General features: G+C 45.2%; 1 protein-coding gene and 2 long non-coding RNA genes across 3 annotated transcripts in view; 2 read left to right on the top strand and 1 right to left on the bottom strand.

The window, feature by feature from the left end:
- Positions 1-2,034: 2,034 nt before the first annotated feature.
- LOC140700614 (uncharacterized) lies at positions 2,035-3,683 on the bottom strand. Its single transcript, XR_012079047.1, has 3 exons — positions 3,626-3,683; positions 2,242-2,416; positions 2,035-2,117 (listed from the first exon to the last, which is right to left on the bottom strand). It is a non-coding gene; the product is annotated as an uncharacterized lncRNA (long non-coding RNA).
- Positions 3,684-4,231: 548 nt separating this feature from the next.
- LOC140700615 (uncharacterized) lies at positions 4,232-7,825 on the top strand. Its single transcript, XR_012079048.1, has 3 exons — positions 4,232-4,478; positions 7,093-7,225; positions 7,566-7,825. It is a non-coding gene; the product is annotated as an uncharacterized lncRNA (long non-coding RNA).
- Positions 7,826-20,072: 12,247 nt separating this feature from the next.
- Positions 20,073-21,442, top strand: part of SLC2A9 (solute carrier family 2 member 9) — a 165,390-nt gene continuing 164,020 nt past the window's right edge. Inside the window, 1 exon segment of the mRNA XM_072948739.1 lies at positions 20,073-20,371. The gene's annotated coding sequence lies outside the window, so the exon portion shown is untranslated.

Genomic DNA, 21,442 nt, shown 5'->3' on the forward strand with positions numbered 1-21,442 from the left:
TGTGCAGGAAAGAGGATGTGCTGGGATTGAGTCCCTGCTGCAAACAACAATTTCCGTGTTTAGTGCTCGTCGTAACTGGCCGCCAGGCTAACGTAATTGTGTTGATCCCCAAAGCAACATACTCTCAGGCATGAAAATATTTCTCCAGGTGATTCCTATGCTGGAAAGCGGGTCTTGGGTCCTGACTTATATGAATGCGCCCAGTGTGTGTGTGACCCTGGACGTGTTAGAGCTTCATGTCACCTGCCTGGACCTCTGAGCCCCGGGTGCCCCTTTGTGATGTAAACCAGAGCAGTGACCTGTGGTCTCTTTACACTCGATAATTACTAAAAACCCCGAAGAGCTTTTGATTACTTTATGTGGATTCTCTCTCTCGACATGTACTGTACTAGAAATTGAGGACCAAGAAAAACATGGTTATTAATGTATAATTGAAAGTTAACGATTACAAACCCATTATAAGCTAGCACACCTTTAAGAAAAATATATTTTCCAAAATCTTAAAAAAAAAATAGTGGAAGCATGATATTGCTATTGCTTTATATTTTGGAAAATCTCTTTAATGTCTGGTTTTCCCAACCTATGAAATACATCTTTTAGTTGAAGTATCTGAAGAAAACGTGGCCTCGCACAGATACACAGTTGGAAAGGGGGCAAGGATTTGAAAAGCGTTTTTGGAGAATTGTGGCTATTCATCTTTGACACGACACCAAAACTCAACAAGTGGAAATTTCTTAAAGGTTAACTGCAAAGTAGAATCCAAAACCATCATCAATGAACTTTTTGTGCTCTATTACATTAAAATTCTTTGGCACGAACCAAGGTTTTTCTCAAACTCTGCAATTAAAACAAAATGAAGAAACGTTTGATTACTGAAATTACTGAGACCAATATAAAACTCCACCCAAGGGGTAAGGGGTATATAGCTCAGTGGTGGGGCACATGCTCAGCATGCATGAGGTCCTGGGTTCAATCCCCAGTACTTCCACTAACAACAAAAAGAATCAAATTTTTTTTAGAAGAGCAAGTTTCATAATAATATTAAAAAAAAAAAACTTCAGCCACATGTGATATAAACATGATATAAGGCTTCAGTGCTCAATCTAGAGTTTAACTTGTGTTTTTAAACTGCACTTTTAAACTACACTGACTATATGTTTGAGCTTAGAGCATACTATTTTAACTAATAAATATCCTGCTTAACACTTTCATAAATTGAGATTCTGTGTAAGGTTTTATTTATAGAAATAGTTGTACTGAAAGCAGTTTGACAACCACTGGGTAAGATAATCTTTAAAAGCAGTAATTTCACATTTTATTATGCTGATATAACTTGTAAAATCTTCTCTAAGTGGTCCCTGTCCACCTCAGTTTTTCAATCTCTTTTAACTGGAGCAGATTTGTAGCAAGCGATGTCAGCGCCAGCCCTTGGACAGACCCCTTCCTCAGCACCGTCAGCCTCGGCACCATTAACCACTGGGACAGGGCAAGTCCTTGTTGCTGTGAACTATTCTGTGCATTTCAGGACGCTTGGCAGTGGCCCTAGCCTCGACACACCAGATGCCGGTAGCCGTCCCTGCCCCAGTTGTGACAACTAAAAATATCTCCAGACATGGCCAATTCGGACAAGAGAGTCCCTTTTGTACTTTGAAAGAGCTAGGATGTTGTTCTTACGTAGAAGAGCTTTACAACTCTGTGATCTTAAAAAGAATACGAATCACATGGTTTCTTCACTTCATTCATTCATTAATTCAAAGTCCACTCAATCATTTGCTCACACATTTATTCAAGTAAATAATCACTGGTCGTCTGTTATGTTCCAGGTAACACACACAGCCGTGAGGTAAGACAGACGTGGTTTGTCTTGTTTCGCGGCACTTACAGTTTGTTGGAGGGGAGTTTAGACCAGGGATTTCAGGGCAGGAGGGTGATGGTGGAGGACATCAGATCCAGTTGGGATGGGGGTGGGGAGGATTCCAACTCCCTCTTCCGGCTTCATGAGATCCCGGATGTACAGAGCCTAGTTCCTTTCTCACCGACTCCACGTGGAAGCCCTTTTCCCATTTCGGGAGCCAGCCTACTGCTCTGGTGCCTGAGTCCCTGGTTGGAGTGCTGTGCTAAGAACAGCAGAGAGCAGCTTGCGATCACAGAGCCAACCCGCGGGAAACACGGGAACAGGGAAGGAAAACGGAGAGAAGGAACAGGCGGAGGGACCAAGGAAGCCAAGCATGGTCAACTCACCAGGATGGCCCTCCTTCCACACTCTGCCAGCAGGATGCCTTGGTTCCTGGCTTTCTGACCTCGGAGGGGCTGCCTGGGTCTATGTTAAAACAGCCAGAGTCACGTGAAGAGGATGGTTGGTATTTGTCGTCAAACCCACTGAGCCCAGCAGGAGGAACGCCTTCTCTTTCATCACCTGCAAGCCATGCCTTTGTTAAGAGCAGGGGCTGGCCGCCAGGACTGAGGAAACGCCTGTGCAATGATCTCGTTTAAGATGACAGAAGACAGTCAGTCGCTCCCCACAGGGATAACTCGAGGTCCCCAGCAGATGCCTTTTTACCGGCAGATGAATGGACACTATTCAGGTTCATGGTTGGGGTGGGAGAGGGCTTGGCTGGTGAGGCACAGGGACCTGGCTTCTCACCTTCCCAACTTATCAAAGTTTCCCTGTTCTCAGCTTCTTTCCAACAGGCAAAAGAGTAAATGGCAAAGATTTGTCCCAAAGTGATGCTCAGGGATGGTATTCATTTAATTTCTCATTCTCACCTGTTCCCCAGATCACCTAGCTGGTGTCTCAGTGTCAGCAAGCTCATCCCACCTTGTGCCCCGAGGAAAGGGGAGATGAAGGGCATATGTTTGTTTGCAAAATCGGGCTTTCAGAGAAACAGTATTTCTCAAAGTGTGGTCCAAGACCAGCCGCATCAACAATACCAGATAAAATTGTGGATTCCACTGTGTGGCAGTGTCTCCCAGAATTAAACCCAAACTCACCCTCGAGTCTCTCAACCCCACTCCTAAGTGTAGACAAGAGCACAGAGCATGTGTGTTCCACAAAAGACTGGATTAGGACAGTTGAGCAGCGCTGTTCACAAACGCCCCAAACTGGGATCCACGCAGCTGCCCCTCAGCAGGAGAACAGGGGAATAAATTGTGGTTTATCCACATTCAACAATAGAAGTCAATGAACTCCTGACACAGACAACAGCGCGGGATTCTTCTCACACACATGATGCTGAACAGGATAACCTAGACACAGAAGAGTACCATGTGGTTCCCTTCATAGGAAGTTTCAGCGCAGGCTAATCTGTGTCAACAGAAGTTAGAATACTGGTGATCTGCCATCGGAGGTGGAGTGGAGCGGCAGTTACTGGTTAGGAAAGGGCGTTTGGGGTGTTGGGACTGCTCTGTATCCTGATCTGAATAGAGGTTATGCAGGTATATATGTATGTGGAAAACACATAGCTATGTACCTATATGGAGAGCACCAGGTAAGTGGCATACTATGGTAGACAGACAGACCACATATGTGTAGATATGTAAATATGCACTGAGCCCTGTGCTTACGATTTACAAACGTTGCTACATATTTCACACACACACATTTCCAGCCTCATTCCAGACCTACCAAATCAGAATCTCATTACAGGCGCCAAGGAATCTGCATTTTGCAACCCCAATGTCGGTGGTGCGCACTGAAGGTTGACCACCAGTGATGTAGGCGGTGTGGATGATAAGGGAGGGGCCATTGTCATCCCCCAGAACATACCACACCCCACTTCCCATCTGGGTTGGAGCACAACAAGATTTTTACTGTCACTAGGGAGTAAGATTGATGTGAGTTCTCTCATCTGTTAAGGTCGGGTGCTGGGATCATGTGAACAAGATTGTCACGGCCTCTATCCCAGACAGAAGCCTCGCTCTCGTGAAAATACAAACAGATAAGTCTTCTCTGCTTTTTTTTTTAATTAAAAATTAAAACCAACTCTTTCTATCTTTCTAACTCTAAGTGGACAAATAGGTATTTTAAACTTGTGATCAGTCTGTAAACGATTTTTGGTTCCATCTTCTTTCCCTGGGTCGTAATCCGCGTGTTCAGCATTATTAACTGAAAAAGGAGGCAGGTGACACTCGTTGAGTGTCTAGAATAGGCAAGGCTGTTTTGCTTCTGTGATATCATCGGATTCTAAAAACAAAGTAGGAGCGCACCTGAGGCTCAGAAGGATCAGCGCAAATAGGCGGTGCCACTAGGGTTTAACCCCGATCGCTCCAGCTCCGCTGAAGAACGGCTGTTGTTTGGCAGGAAGAGGCTGCTAAGGATCCCAGTCTTCCGCTCATTTTAACTTACAGCCAGAAGAGTTTATCTTTGTCATTAAAAGCTACAAGAAAACATCATCTCAATATCTGCATCTTATTCAACAAGTGGATGGATAGAGCGTAATTTATGTAATCATTCCCGTAATTGTTGGAAGAGATGCCTCGTAAGTTTTCTTGCTCATTGAACCTGCCACCTACCAATCTGGTCTGCTTTTTTCTTGGGTCTCTCCCTGCCCTCCGTGTTTGGGGCTGGTTTCAGATTTCCAGTGTTGGCCCAACCAAACATCTTGATACACATGTTTTAACATCAGCCATTGCCTTGAGGATGGCTGCCTTTGGACAGGTTATTAAAAATGAATAACCCCAACAAAGCCTATGCATGCTTTTAAGACATAGGGACTGTTTTGCCAGACTGCTCTCCAGCCACATTCTACTGACTTGCGTTCCTCTCCACAGTGAGCATGTACCTGTCTCATTCCACTCGACTGTGGATGCCATGACTCATCCGAGCTCCAAATCACACTTGGCCGATACAGCACCGCAATTCAACTGGCATTAACAAGGCTGATCATTTTTAATCTATTTATTGTTTCTGTTTTGCCATATATGCATTTCTTAGTCTTGGGAGTGTCGGGGTGAGCTCCTGATAAATTAGGAAGCTGTTTTATATTTTGCTGTATCTCATATATCTAGAAGCAGGTTATAGGTTCTACCAAACTCAAGGCAATGGGTCACACAAGGACACAAAACCCAGATCATAGGGCTTCCTTAAGAGTCTGCCCAGGTGGCCTCACGGGTGTTCATTCAATTATTTAAAAAAACTATATATATGTATGTGTGTATATATTATATAGTAAAGATATTTCTAAACCTATAGTATATTTCACAATTAAAAATTTTTTAAACTGTGTAGCAATTTTTGTTTTACATAAATTGGTTTGGATCTGAGTGTGCCCATGCACAGCCAAACAGAAGGAATCTCTCTGCTTAGGTGGCCGTGTCTGAAATGAAACCTGGAACTCACTCAAGTGCCCCGGAGGACTCACTCTTTATTTCTGAGATACTGGAATTCATCGTGAGTTCAGAAGGCACTTTATGGATTGCACTCTGAAATCTTTGAATTGCAGAAATTACCTCAATACTTCATTTTGACTCAAAAAAAGAAAGGAATAGGTTTAACCTATAACCAATCTGCAAAGAATTGACATTTTTATGCTGTTTACCATCTGCCCAGACCATCTCCTTCCAAAGGTCGAATCAACCTTCTTTAATACCCCTTAATATAGTTTGATAGTTGTAGTCATTCATGGAACTCATCTTTCTTACCAAACTGATCCCTAGGTATTCCATGTTTTGTTCCTATTGTGATTTTCATAGATGATTTCTGCTAATTAATTAAATAATTAATAATTTTGCCTTTGCAAAATTCCCAAATTAATTCTAAGAATTTTTATTTCTATTTGCTTAGGTTTTCTAGGTACACAGTGGCAGCATGTGGACACTGTGGCACTTTTGTTTGTTTCCTTCTTCCCTGTGGCCGTAACCCTGATTTACACCTCCTGGGGCAAGTTCCTTAAAAGCTTTAACCTGCTGAGTCAGATAAATCTCAGATGGTTTGCTTCCACCTTGGGAAAGTGGCCTAAACTCTCTGTGCCTCATTTTCCTCATTTGAACCTGGTACTGTTGCTGGTGACTAGGTTCTTGTCCCATCGCAGAAAGAATTCAGAGATGAGACTCTTAGGTTAAGAAAGTGAAGTGGGGATTTATGAAGGGATGTACAGTACACTCTCAAGGGGAGAGCGGGCAGACCCGGTGAGCAGCTGCCCGGTGTTTCTTTGCAAGTTGGTTACACAGAGTGTCAAAACGATTGGGCAGAATACTCACTGGGGAGGGAAGGGTTTGGGGTTGTATTTCCTGATTTTCATCCCAACTGTTCCTTTCCGAAAGGAGGAGGGATTTTTGTCCTTATTTAGTCTGGATCGGAAGTGTCACGGCATGAGTGCATGATGGGTGCTTCTAATCTGCAAGGCTTATTTTATCAAAATGAGGGCATAATGAGCAAAAGATTACACTCAGACACCGGAGATTCCTGCCTTTTCCAACCTTTCTTTATTGGCCTCAGACTGCTTGTCACCCCCCAAAATGTGTGACCGCTTATCAGCCCAGAGCTTCCTGCTTCTCTTTCTCTGCCCAGCGACCCCTATTGTTTACATGACGCGTGGTTTCCTGCATTCAGCCCGTGCCCCTCCTTTCTGCCCAGTTCCTGCCGTTTGGCCTGAGCCCCCTTTCTCTGCTCACATCTAGCTGTCTGCCTGCTCTAACAGAACCACCACCGAATCTTCTTCATACGACTATTGTGAGGGTTAGATAATGCCTACTGGGAGCACAGCATCTGTCTCAAAACTTGATCCGTGTTAGAGAAAGCATGGTTATTATTATATTTTAACAGGAACTTAGCCAAAAGTGACAGAGCGGGGCAGCCAGGTTGTTAAGCTCGAGCTGGGTGGTGGAGCAGACGTGTGCTGACGTATGACACCTGCTATGTCTCCTGAGACTGTGCTGGGTGCTTTCCAAGTATCTCCTAACATAACCAGCAGCCTCAGGGAGGTACAACGGCTGTCCCAGCATCTCATAATTCCCTCGAAGGGAAGTGGGATTCAAACCCGACACACCTTGTTGGTCCTGGGGGAAGGGTCAGAGTTCATTCAGCCCAGAGGCTTCCACCCCTGTCTGTGCACTGGGAATATCTGAGGGTCCCTTTATCTTTTCCCTTAACAGAGGCACTGAGGATGGAACCCAGGACCTTGTGCTACCAAGCACACGCCCTACCACTGAGCTACATCCCTACCCGCTCTGACAGCACACTGATGGCTGAGCCCAGCCTCAGACCAACTGGATTGGACTCCCAAAGGTAGATCTGACACCTGTATATTTCAAGCCTCCCCAGGCAATTGTAATGACCAGGGCTGGGAACCACCGATGGCTCCTATAACACTGACCTTTCAGGCATAACCATGGAAGCCTGGCCCTAAATTCCAGGTGCGCTCAAGGGCATCGTCCCTCTCTTTGCCATGAGCGAATTCACCCATCACTGCCTGATGTGATTCATTCTGTGTGTCCACTAGGTTGGGCCACAGCGCCCAGATATTCAGTCAAACGTTATTCTGGATGTTTCTTCTAAGGTGTTTGTTGGGTGAGATTAACATTGAAATCCTCAGACTTTGGGCAAAGCCCTACCCTCCATATTGCAGGTGGGCTTTGAGAAACAGAAGACTGACCTCCTTGGAGCAAGAGGGAATTCAGCAGTGGGCTGCCTTGGGACATGGACTGCAAGTCTGTCTGGGGCTCCAGCCCGCCAGCCTGCCCTGTGGACTGTGGACTTACACCTGCACAAATCACATGAGCTGAGTCCTCCTGTGGTTCTGTTGTACTGGAGAACCTCAATGCATGGCCATTGGGAAAACTGACCTCCTGTTCAATACAGTCATAAATAAAACATCTCACTCCCGTTCTTCTTTGGGAAACTATGACTAGAGAATGAGTGTTACAGAAGCAGGATTTTCAGTCTAAGGGAGAATACGGATCACCTGGTCCAACAGAGATAGAGGCGCAGAGATGGGCATAGCCCTGGGGTGATTTTGGCCCTCGGGAGACACTGAGCAGTGTCTGGAGACATTTTTGGTTATAATGGGGTTGGGGGAGAGGGGTTGGAGTCGGGGATGGGGGTGCAAAGTGGCCAGTGGCATCGAGTGAGCAGAGGGGCCAGGGACGCTGTTAACCGTGCCACGATGCACAGGGTTTTCCAGTGTAAAAGGCAATTGTGGCTAGGCTGAGAGACCCTGGGTTCGTCATAAAGGAATTAACTTCTCACCACCGTGGAGGGAGGAGGATTACACTCAAATCCGGAAGGAGCCCTAACACGGCAGCGGGACTCTAGTGGACAGACTGGAAAAACAGGCTGTAAAGCCTGAAGCACATGGGAACTTCTCAAGAGGCCAGCTCCTCCTGGGAGGTAGGACAGAACGTCCCGCCGCGGGAGCTTCACCGGCTGGTGTGTGGCTTGAATTGTGCTCCTAAGTGACCATGAACTGAGAAGGTCTCTTTCTGGGAGTTCTGGCACCACGTCCTAGTGCGAGACAAGAGGTGGTAAGTAGCTGTCTTGTGTTTGGGGGTGCTCAGTGGGGAGGGCTAGGATGCCAGAGTTCCGGTCTTCTCTCCACCAAGGATGAGCTTTCGCACTGATGGTAAGAGGCGCATGGTTTCATGTTTTCCCTCCTCAGAACTTGGGATACATCCAGGCAGCAGCAGGAGTGTGCGATGTTCTGAACACAAGGTCAAGTGCAGGCAGTCAGCCCTCAGCAGTGTTTATTAAGGGGTTCATGAGTAAGTGAGGGAAAAAAGGAGCTAATAAACAAGTAAATGACGGTTCAGTTCCGTCATCTGTTGAGCGAGGACATTAAAACACTGGAGGTGGTAGCGTGAACCCAGTGGGATGACACAGGGACGTCAGTGAAAAAGATTGCACGTCCTTTAAAAACTCCAGATGTTCTTTGCACGTCTTACAGCCCAGAGTGTGTCCAGGATGATGTTAGAAACAAACAAACAAAAAAACAGAAAGGGAGGGCTGAGTTGAGACGAATGTGCCTTAACTTCAGGGAAACAAACACTCCTGTGACGGAAGGCACAGGTCAGACAGCGCGTGGTTGGAGGGCAGGTGTGTCCCGTGAAGCATTTTCATCTCTAGCCAGTTCCACCCGAGCCAAGCACCACACGGGTGCCTTTCAGCAAGCTCGTGAGTCCCCTGGGAGTCTGAGAGGCAGACACAGAGCGGGGAGGGGAGTTGCTCACTCCTTCAGACCGCGCTGGTGCAGCCGGGCCCATGCTGGGCACCCAGCCCTAAACCGACCCAGAGGAATCATAGGGACCAGCCAGCAGAGGGACTTCAGATCGTCTTCTCTCATTCGTTTATTCATTAATTCATTCAGCAAATAGTTACAAGGACTATATTTCCTGTGGCTGCTGTAATAAATTACCACAAACTCAGTGGCTTAAATGCCAACTTATTGTCTTATATTTCCAGAGGTCAGAAATCTGACACCGGTGTCTTGGGGCCAAAATCAAGGTGTCAGTAGGGTGCGTGCCTTTCTGGAGGCTCTAGGGGACGGTCCCTTGCTTGCCTCTTACAGCTTCTCAGGACTGCCTGCACTCCTTGGCTCACGGGCCCTTCCTCATCTTCAAAGCTAAAAACATTGAGGACCAAGGAAATGACCACAGGTGGCTCTGTTGACTCACTGCACCCCCTGTGTGACATACCTGAGCCAGAACTACATTGCCTACCTGATTCTCATATGGCTTATGTTAATGGTGGAGGGGGCTTAACAATGCTTTGGGTCCCTGGATATCAGCGTCAACACAGATGCCGTATCCAACAGCCCTTGAAATGTATAACTGTCACTTTTGCCCAGTATATGGTTTCTTGGGTAACATCTTGGGGCATTAAATGAGGGAATCACTACTGTATATCCACCTGCTCTTCCACCTTCAAGCAAAGTCACCTGCTGTTTGTACCTGAGTATCATACAATCATCCGCTGGGTCTGGGGGTTGGTGGTCTGCCAGGCAGGATGCTCCTGTTGGTTGAAGAAAGTTCTTTGGAGAAGGAAGCAGCGGTGAGGTTTTATCGGTCACACTGATAGCAGCTAGGGGACGGGTGCATGGGCTACTGAAGGGACTACAGGTGGGACATCAATGCATCCACCGCAGGCATCTCCTGAGAGCGATGAGTAGATGGTGAGGTTAGAGGACACTTGAAAAACACTTGGTGGAGAGTGAGATGCCAGCAGCGTGGTGCCCATGTGAATATGGTACCCTGTGTTTAGTGATGGAAGCCACAGATGCTGCTGGCCCAAAGCTGTGAAGAAGGAATGGGAGGAGAAGAGTTTAGGATATGTTAACACCTGGAATCTGACTGAGATGAGGGGACTGGGAAGAAAAGGAGGGCTGGGGGACTGGGGAGAAGCTGAAGGGACCAGTGAACCACAATAGTCACAAACAGAGCAAGCTGAAAGGAGACTAGATGGTGTCCCACGGCTGCCCTAACAAAGACAGCACAACAGAAATCTATTCCCTCCCAGTTCTGGAGGCTAGTGTCTGAGATCAAGGCATCAGCAGAGCCAGGCTCCCTCTGCAGAGACTCTGGGGGAGAATCCTTTCCCGCCTCTCCAGCTTCCGGTGGTGCCTGTGATCCTTGGCATCAGTTGCCTTCTCCCTATGTGTGTCTGTCTCTTCTTCTTAAAAGGACCCCCGTCATATTGGATTAGGGCCACCTAATGACTGTATCTTAGCCTGATTACATCTGCAAAGACTTTATTTCCAATTAAGGTCACATTCACAGGTACCAAGGCTTAGGAACTCAGCATATCTTTCTGGCACAGGGAACACAGTTCAACTCATGAAAGTGTAAATCCTGAACTTGATAGCTCATCATACTGCTCTGAAAATAAAATAACAGGATGCATGAAAAGATATGGTTAAAAGAAAAAAAGCAAGGCAGTTCTTTCTCCCTACCTGGCTGAGTCACTTGCTGGGATGTTGGGATACCGGAAAGTTCAGAGGGGGTCCATGAGGCAGGTTCAGTGTGGAACCACTTGGAACTGGAAGATTCTGAGACAGCAACATTTTCCTATTTGAAATAGTTCGAAAGACAAATGATGATGGAAGTCACAAGCTCAAATCTTCTGAGCCATAAATTAAATACCATTCTGGGAGCCAGCGACACAGGATGTGTTAATTGTGATTGAAAAGGGAAAACATGTCACAGTGCTCATGGTAAGCTTTCTTCATTCAGAACTCTTCACCTGAAGTTCCTGGAAACTGATGTGAACATCTCCCCAGATTTCTTTCTGACTTTTTAATGGATGGTTTATAAACATTGTTTTATTTACCAAGTGCCTTGGCAGCACCCGCTGAGTAAAATGAGTACACTTATTACAACCACAGCATCCATCCATCACAGTCACTCGCCTGGGAGTATTTACGAAAGGACAACCCTACTTTTGGCCTAAAAGAAAATGGCACGTCGCTACCGGTGTTTATTCAAACTGTTCAGACACCTGCAAGTTCCACCGCCCTTTGGGCTACCCTCTTCTCCAGTGGCTCCCGTCACCCAGTCTCACTGCATTTCTCTCTCCCTTTTGGCTTGCTTGGGAGCCAAGAAAAGAGAAGGTCTGAATTTGGAACAATTCGTCCGGTTTTCGGTTCTGATAAAAGCCCTAGCAGGTGTGTCACCAGATACCAGGGATGGAAGGGCTGAGTGTGTTGATCTTCGTCTTGGCATCAGAAAGCCAGCAACCGATAGTCACAGCGAGAAGCAGAGGATCTGAGGGGCTGGCACCCCCAAAAGGAGAGATCATGGGTGCTTCGATTCCGCAGCACATGAAAAACCACCCTGGAGGAGACTGCAGAGAATTGAATAGGAGGCTGGATGCTTCTGATGGGGAAGCCAGGCAGCAGGCTGATGTCCAGGTGGGGCAGGATGAGGTTGGGGCTCGGGAGAGTGGCAGCAGGGAGGTGAAACCCAGGTAGAGACATCCTCTGAGATGGGGTCACCTGGATGTGGGAGAAGAAGCCTGACAGGTTGTTCAGCTGGAGCAGCAGGGCGCTTGATGAGGTGGAGGAGGAGGAAGGGTCTTCTTCGTGGAAACACCTTTGCACGGCTCCCAGGTCCCCCTGCCCCATGCCCCCGGCTGCTGGCCACTGCTGGACAGTCGTCCGTTGACTCACCTCCTCATTTGCCCACCTGCCGCCCAGCCTTTCCAGAAGCTCTCACCGCACGTGGCTGAGGGCGCTCGGTAAGTGGCATCCAAGACCCCCTCTGGAGAGAGGAGATACTCTTCACATCCTTAGCTGAAATATTGATGTGAAACACTGACAGACATCAAGAGACTTAAAACCTCACGCTGCATTTATTCTGACATGGCACTCCTTTACTGGCATCCAGTCTAGGGGAAGGATGCGCAGCAGAGAGGAAGGATTTGCTCCTTGGCCTGGCTGCATGCCCTCATCTGGCCTCGTTTTTTGAAATGCATCGCCCCTCACACACACTCCATAAATAAACAAACACGTGAGGGAATGACAGAGGGTAATAAAGGTTTAGGAAGAAGAATGAAAGCAGGGAGAGTGGCCACCGGGTGCCAAAGGCTGCTTTTCAGAGAACGTGGGTGGAAAACCTTGTCTCAGGAGCTGACCCCACACCTGTAAGACTCACCTCACTCGCCTCCCACTCACCCCCAACCAGCTCCTGTCTTTCTTGAAAATGCTGATAATTCGTGCATCATGGGCTTTTTGCATTCATTTTGACTTTTTAGAAATATTGCATTAAGTATTATTTATCTTGATGACTGCGGTTTTCAGTCATTTGCTCCCAGGACAGAGGCTCGCTCGCCTCACCCTAGTCCCAGCTCTGGGAGAGGAACAACCAGGCTGGGCGGAAAACAAACAAGCACAGGTTCTTGGAAGTGCCGACCGGAAACACATGACAACGTGACAGCTGCGAGTTCAGGTTTACTGGGGGCAAAACGAGGACGGCAGCCCGGGAGACAGCCTCTCAGATCGCCCCGGAGAACGGCTGCGAAGACGGAGCAAGGAGGGCCGCTACTACACGCGGTTTCAGTGACGGGGCGCTGCCGCCAAGCACGCTTACACGGAGGCAGGCTGCGAGCCACGAGCTGCACACGGCAACGGCTGCGGGGCTTTTCTCGACGCAAGAATCCGGGCTCATAAAACCTCCTCCTGAAAATCTCTGTCTGAAGGCCTGTTCTGCCAGTTTTCCCAGAACACAGAGCACCTCCCTCCTGACCTCCACCCTGAGCTCCCTCCTGTGGCTGCAGCGACTCGTGACGTATCCCTCGCAGAGGCAGATGGCGGTGCCAGCTGTTAGTTGGCGGATGTCTGTGGATCTCCCTCCCAAATTCTCTATTGGTTCTCCACCCTTACGGTTGTCACAAAGCCACAGAAGTGACCGTTCACTGGCTGGGCAGAGGGTGAATGAGGGAGTGCCCAAGACCTGATGCTCACAGCTGGGGTCCCTCTCTTTGGGAAAGCCACTCAGCGGCCCCTCTCCTCGCTGCAAGGTGGTGGCCCTGGGGACTTGCCATGAGCCCAGCAAGCATCTTTGCTGCTTCGGGACAGAGGGTCAGCCTCTGCGTGCACAGCCTCAGAGAGTGCAGCGGGGCCGGCAGCTGGGGCTCCAAGGTCAAGGGGATCTCAGACTCCATATGCATCTGTCTGGGAGGAAGGTCCTGTCATCTTACCCTTCAAGGGAAGAGCCAACACAGGACACAGGCTTGGCACCCCACTGAGCACCTAATTCAGAGGAACCCATGGATTCTCCTTGCTTTATTCCCCCTCCATTTATTTTTTTTAACATTTTTTATTGATTTATAATCATTTCACAATGTTGTGTCAAATTCCAGTGTTCAGCACAATTTTTCAGTCATTCATGGACATATACACACTCATTGTCACATTTTTTTCTCTGTGAGTTATCATAACATTTTGCGTATATTTCCCTGTGCTATACAGTGTAATCTTGTTTATCTATTCTACAATTTTGAAATCCCAGTCTATCCCTTCCCACCCTCTACCCCCCTGGTAACCACAAGTCTGTATTCTCTGTCCATGAGTCTATTTCTGTCCTGTATTTATGCTTTGTTTTTGTTTGTTTGTTTGTTTTTGTTTTTTAGATTCCACATATGAGCGATCTCATATGGTATTTTTCTTTCTCTTTCTGGCTTACTTCACTTAGAATGACATTCTCCAGGAGCATCCATGTTGCTGCAAATGGCATTATGTTGTCGGTTTTTATGGCTGAGTAGTATTCCATTGTATAAATATACCACTTCTTCTTTATCCAGTCACCTGTTGATGGACATTTAGGCTGTTTCCATGTTTTGGTTATTGTAAATAGTGCTGCTATGAACATTGGAGTGCAGGTGTCATCCTGAAGTAGATTTCTTTCTGGGTACAAGCCCAGGAGTGGGATTCCTGGGTCATATGGTAAATCTATTCCTAGTCTTTTGAGGAATCTCCACACTGTTTTCCACAGTGGCTGCACCAAACTGCATTCCCACCAGCAGTGCAGGAGGGTTCCCCTTTCTCCACAGCCTCTCCAGCATTTGTCATTTGTGGATTTTTGAATGACGGCCATTCTGACTGGTGTGAGGGGATACCTCATTGTAGTTTTGATTTGCATTTCTCTGATAATTAGTGATATTGAGCATTTTTTCATGTGCTTTTTGATCATTTGTATGTCTTCCTTGGAGAGTTGCTTGTTTAGGTCTTCTGCCCATTTTTGGATTGGGTTGTTTATTTTTTCCTTATTGAGTCGTATGAGCTGCTTATATATTTTGGAGATCAAGCCATTGTCGGTTTCACTTGCAAAAATTTTCTCCCATTCCGTAGGTTTTCTTCTTGTTTTATTTCTGGTTTCCTTTGCTCTGCAGAAGCTTGTAAGTTTCATTAGGTCCCATTTGTTTATTCTTGCTTTTATTTCTTCTAGGAGAAAATTTTTGAAATGTATGTCAGATAATGTTTTGCCTATGTTTTCCTCTAGGAGGTTTATTGTATCTTGTCTTATGTTTAAGTCTTTAATCCATTTTGAGTTGATTTTTGTATATGGTGTAAGGGTGTGTTCTAGCTTCATTGTTTTACATGCTGCTGTCCAGTTTTCCCAACACCATTTGCTGAAGAGACTGTCTTTATTCCATTGTATATTCTTGCATCCTTTGTCGAAGATGAGTTGACCAAAAGTTTGTGGGTTCATTTCTGGGCTCTCTATTCTGTTCCATTGGTCTATATGTCTGTTTTGGTACCAATACCATGCTGTCTTGATGACTGTAGCTCTATAGTATTGTCTGAAGTCTGGGAGAGTTATTCCTCCAGCCTCTTTCTTTCTCTTCAGTAATGCTTTAGCAATTCTAGGTCTTTGATGGTTCCATATAAATTTTATTATGATTTGTTCTAGTTCTGTGAAATATGTCCTGGGTAATTGGATAGGGATTGCATTAAATCTGTAGATTGCCTTGGGCAGTGTGACCATTTTAACAATATTGATTCTTCCAATCCAAGAGCATGGAATATCTTTCCATTTTTTAAAGTCTTCTTTAATTTCCTTCATCAATGGTTTATAGTTTTCTGTGTATAATTCTTTCGCCTCCTTGGTTAGATTTATTCCCAGATATTTTATTACTTTGGGTGCTATTTTAAAGGGGATTGTTTCTTTACTTTCTTTTTCTGTTGATTTATCGTTAGTGTAAAGAAAGGCAACTGATTTTTGAACATTAATTTTGTAACCTGCTACCTTGCTGAATTCTTCGATCAGCTCTAGTAGCTTTTCTGTGGACCTTTTAGGGTTTTCTATATATAGTAACATGTCGTCAGCATATAATGACACTTTTACCTCTTCTTTTCCAATTTGGATCCCTTTTTATTTCTTTCTCTTACCTGATTGCTGTGGCTAGGACTTCCAGGACTATATTGAATAGGAGTGGTGATAGTGGGCATCCTTGTCTTGTCCCAGATTTTAGTGGGAAGCTTTTGAGTTTTTCACCGTTGAGAACTATGCTGGCTATAGGTTTGTCATATATAGCTTTTATTATGTTGAGATATGTTCCCTCTATACCCACTTTGGCGAGAGTTTTTATCATAAACGGGTGTTGAATTTTATCAAATGCTTTTTCTGCATCGATTGAGATGATCATGTGGTTTTTGTCCTTTCTCTTGTTGATGTGATGTATTACATTGATTGATTTGCGTATGTTGAACCAGCCTTGTGTCCCTGGGATGAACCCCACTTGGTCATGATGTATAATCTTTTTTATGTGTTGTTGGATTCTATTTGCTAAAATTTTGGTGAGGATTTTGGCGTCTATGTTCATCAGTGATATTGGCCTATAATTCTCTTTTTTTGTAGTGTCTTTGCCTGGTTTTGGTATCAGGGTGATGGTGGCTTCATAGAATGAGTTTGGGAGTATTCCCTCCTTTTCAATCGTCTGGAAGAGTTTGAGAAGGACTGGTATGAGTTCTTCTTTGTATGTTTGGTAGAATTCCCCGGTGAAGCCATCCGGTCCTGGACTTTTATTTGTAGGGAGGTTTTTAATTGCTATTTCTATTTCCTTTCTAGTGATCGGATTGTTCAAGTGTTCAGTTTCTTCTTGATTCAGTTTTGGTGGACAGTATGTTTCCAGAAACTTGTCCATCTCCTCTAGGTTATCCAGTTTGGTTCCATATAGTTTTTCATAATATTCTCGTATGATATTCTGTATTTCTATTTTGTTTGTTGTAATTTCTCCATTTTCCTTTCTTATTTTGCTAATTTGTGCTCTCTCTTTTTTCTTCTTTGTGAGTTTGGCCAGAGGTTTGTCGATTTTATTTACTTTTTCAAAAAACCAGCTTTTGGTTTGGTTGATTTTTTCTATGGTCTTGTTAATCTCTATTGTATTTAATTCCTCTCTGATCTTTATTATTTCCTTCCTTCTGCTGCTTTTTGGGGATTTTTGCTCTTCTTTTTCTAATTGATTCAGGTGGTGGGTTAACTTGTTTATTTCAGATTGTTCTTCTTTTTTGAGGAAGGCCTGTATCGCTATAAACTTCCCTCTTAGCACTGCCTTTGCTGTGTCCCATAGGTTTTGAGTGGTTGTGCTTTCATTATCATTTGTCTCAAGGTATTTTTTAATTTCAGCTTTGATTTCCTCATTGATCCATTGTTTTTTCAATAACATATTGTTTAATCTCCATGCTTTTCTTTTTTTCTCCTTTGTTTCTCTGTTGTTGATTTCCAGTTTCATGGCATTGTGGTCAGTAAAGATGCTTGAGATAACTTCTATCTTCTTAAATTTGTTGAGGTTTCTTTTGTGTCCAAGTACATGATCGATCCTGGAAAATGTTCCATGTGCACTTGAAAAGAATGTATATTCTATTTTTTGGGGGTGTAAAGCTCTGAAAATATCCACCAAATCTAGTTTTTCTATTGTAGTATTTAATTTCTCTGTTGCCTTGTTTATTTTCTGTTTGGAAGATCTGTCTAGTGATGTTAATGCAGTGTTAAAATCTCCAACTATGATTGTATTCCCATCAATAGCCCCCTTTATCTCTGTTAGTAATTCTTGTATGTACTTAGGTGCTCCTATATTGGGTGCATATATATTAACGAGTGTAATATCTTCATCTTGTATCACTCCTTTAATCATTATAAAATGTCCCTCTTTATCTTTCTTTATGGCCTTTGTTTTAAAGTCTATTTTGTCTGAAATCAGTACTGAAACACCTGCTTTTTTGGCTTTTCCATTTGCATGGAATATCCTTTTCCATCCTTTCACTCTCAATCTATATGTGTCCTTCTCCCTAAAGTGGGTCTCTTGTATGCAGCATATTGAAGGTTCTTGCTTTATTATCCACTCTGCCACTCTATGTCTTTTGACTGGAGCATTTAGTCCATTAACATTTACAGTAATTAATGATAGATGTGTGTTTATTGCCATTTTGAACTTATCTTTGCAGTTGAATTTGTATATCCTCTTTGTTCCTTTCTTCTTCCTTTTGTGGTTTGGTAATTTTCCTTTGTATTATCATGGATTTTATTTAATTTTTGTGACTCCCTTGTAAATTTTTGACTTGTGGTTACCCTTTTTTGTAAATCTATTAACGTATTACTATAACTGTTTTTATTAAACTGATAATAACATGATGTCAAACCCATCCTACTGTTAAAAAAAATTTTAAAAAGAAAGAAAAAAATTCTATATTTCCCTGCCTCCCTCTCCCACTTTCAGTGATTTGTATGTCTTCTTTTATAATTTCGTGTTTTCTTTATTTATAATTCATGAGTTATCACCTTTCCAGTTGTGAGTTTCTCATTTCTGTAGCATCCTGCTGCTTTTCTATTTAGAATAGCCCTTTCAGTATTTCTTTTAGCATGGGTTTAGTGTTGCTAAACTCCTGCAGCTTTTTTTTTGTCTGTGAAACTCTTTATTTCTCCTTCTATCCTAAAGGATAGCCTTGCTGGATAAAGTATCCTAGGCTGCATCTTTTTTTCATTCAGGGCTTTGAATATATCTTGCCACTCCCTTCTGGCCTGTAGTGTTTCTGTAGAGAAATCAGCTGAGAGCCTTATGGGGGTTCCCTTGTAGTTCACTCTTTGCTTTTCTCTTGCTGCCTTTAGAATCATTTCTTTATCCTTGACTCTGGCCATCTTGATTATGATATGTCTTGGTGTGGGTCTATTTGGGTTCTTCCTGTTTGGGACCCCCTGAGCTTCCTGTACTTGTATATCTGATTCCTTCTTTAAGTTTGGGAAGTTTTCAGTCATGATTTCTTCAAAAACCTTTTCAATCCCCTTTGATCCTTCTTCCCCTTCTGGGACCCCTATTATGCGAAGATTGGGACGCTTTATATTATCCCATAGGTCCCTTATGCTATTATCATTATTTTTTTTTTTTTTTGCTTATGTTGTAGTTCTTCTGAATGGGTGCTTTCTGTTGCCCTGTCTTCTAGATCACTAATTCGTTCCTCTGCATTAACTAGTCGGCTTTGCACAGCTATTAGATCATTCCTCATCTGTGTCAATGAGTTTACCCATTCTGCTTGGCTCTTCTTTATAGCTTCAATTTCATTTTTGACATATTTTATTTCTCTAAGCACTATCTCTTTTAATTCCTTCAACAATTTGATCACTCCTTTTTTGAAATCTTGATCTAGTAGGCTATCGATGTCTATTTCATTGAGCTTTCTTTCAGGGGATTCCTCTTGTTCTTTTAATTGGGAAAGGTTTCTCTGCTTCTTCATCTTGCTCATACCTCTCTGGCACTGTGGTTTATGGAGTATCAGTTGTCTATTTTGGCTCTTAAGGATTTTATCTATCTAACGCCTATTTAGGAATAGAACTTAGGAAAAAAAAGAAAAAAGAAAAAAAAAGAAAAGAGAAAAGAATAAGAGAGAGAGAGAAAGATTTTTAAAAGAAGGGAGAAAGAGGGTTTGAAAACAATGTATAATGAATAATAGAAGAGCGGGTTGAAGCAGAGTATTAATCGGGTGAAGTCCTTTTAAAACCTTTAAAAAAAAAAAGAAAAAAAAGGGGTGGGGAGATGAATATATGTGTTTGAAGCCTGTGTCTAATCAATAACAGGACATCAAAACCCAAGAGAAATAGAAATGAATTAAGAAGTAAAAATTAAGAGAGTAACTGAAAATAGAACAGGTAAAAACAGATTAAAAAAAACAAAACAAAAACAAAAAACAAAACAAACAAACAAAAAAAGGGGTTGTCGGTGTTCTCCTGGAGTGTGTGTGCTTTTAATGTGATGTCCTTCTGTCTTCGTCCTGTTTTGGAAGCTCAGCTTGTTTTCATAGGCCCTCCGTTGGCGCCCTCTTCTGTGCTGCTCCCAGCACCTGTCGGCAAGCAGATCGCGCCTCCTCCTAACCCGGGGTCAGATGCAGCTCTCCTCTGCTGCGGGCGGGCGGGTCACTGCCCCTCTGGATGCCGCAGACAGATGTTGCAGACTGGCCAGGCAGGAGGGCGGGTCGTGCCCCCTCCCAGCACCTCGGTCAGGGGTTGTGTTCCTGCCCGACAGGCGGGGGGCCGCTCTCCCCCTGCCTGTGCCGCCGGTAGCTCCGCTGCTCTGTGCGGCTGCGCGCTCTGCGTCGGCGCTCCGCCCTGGCCGGCGCTCCGCCCTGGTCGCGCTCCGCGGGTGGGCTTGGGGAAGACGGAGGGGCAGCCTCGTCCCTGCTCCGAGCCAAGACCCAGCTCCTTGTTTGTCTTTGTGGAGCAAGTTCTCTGAGGGACCAGGACGGAAGGATCCTATCTGCCCTGGGCCGTAGGCCCGGCTCAGTCTGGCCCCCGAGGCTGCAAAGCCCTTCGGTGCGGATGCAGGTCTCTCCTCTGCCCCCCGCCTGGGTGCCAAGCGCCGGAGAATATGGCGGCTGTGCCTGGGCCCCCCTCTCTTCCCCAGATTTTTGGCGTCTTTATCTTTTGAAGAGGGCGACGATCTGTCGGAGTTCCGCAGGTGCTCTGGTTTGGCTGAGTGGGTCTGCAGATGTAGGTCTTGGTGTATTTGTGGGAGAGGGTGACTTACAAGTGTCCTTCTACTCCGCCATCTTGCCTCTTCCTCCTATTCCCCCTCCATTTGTGCTTCCATGAAAGTTAACTCATTGGCTTAACTCATTTTTTTCTTTAAAGGAAACAAAATGGCTTTAAAGGCAATCTATTTGTTTATAGATTCATTCTGTTAAGTAGCATATTGATTTCCTTCCATTCATTCTTCTGCTGATGAGTTAATCAGCTCATTAATTAATGAGGGATATTGAGTGAGCGCCCGTTATGTTCCAGGCACTATTTCAAGTGCTGGACGCAGTCGCGAACGTGATGGACTGGCTGGGCTAGGGTTTCAGGAGGAAACCGAACGCACCCCAGATGGCGAAGGGAGGACTCACAGAGGCGTGGGCAGAGGGAAAGGAACAAACAAGGATGGCCAAGTTTCCCAGGACAGCAGGAGCCATTTCCCCGAGTGCCAAGGGCAAGGGGAGGGCCAGTGTCTGGGGGGCTGACTGAGAGCCTTGGAGGGAGGCTGCCTGGGCCGGGGCGGGGAGGTGCAGTTGGATGCAGTGGTTACCAGAGCTGCTGGACAGAGCAGGGAGGCAGCGGGGAAGAAGCGCCCCCGCCTCTGTCTCTTCCTGCCGCTTGTCTGCTGCTGCCTCTCCTGGGCTGGCAGCCAGTTGTAAGAGAAGAGGCTGACACTGTTCTTCAGGGCCAGCCTTCCAGGACAGGAGCAGCACAGAGAAGTTGGGGGACGAGCTGGGAGGCAAGGAGAGGGAACAGCACAGAGACCAAACCCCAGCTCTCTGGGTGACGTATTCTGGTTGGAGGACACAGATCAACAAACAGGTAAACGTTCATCAGGTGGTGATTGGTGCCGTTCCAAAGGTAAAAGGATGGAACAGACAGAGATGAGGGGGTTGATTAATTGTGAGGGTTGCATCTAACACTGGGAGGTTAGAGGTCCTTTCCTGTGGGTCTTATTTGAAGTGGAGACCAGAGGGAAGTGAGGAGGGAGCCCTCTGAGTATCTGAGAGAGGGT

The sequence above is a fragment of the Vicugna pacos genome, chromosome 2 (assembly GCF_048564905.1).
Source record: "Vicugna pacos chromosome 2, VicPac4, whole genome shotgun sequence".
Taxonomy (NCBI): Eukaryota; Metazoa; Chordata; class Mammalia; order Artiodactyla; family Camelidae; genus Vicugna; species Vicugna pacos.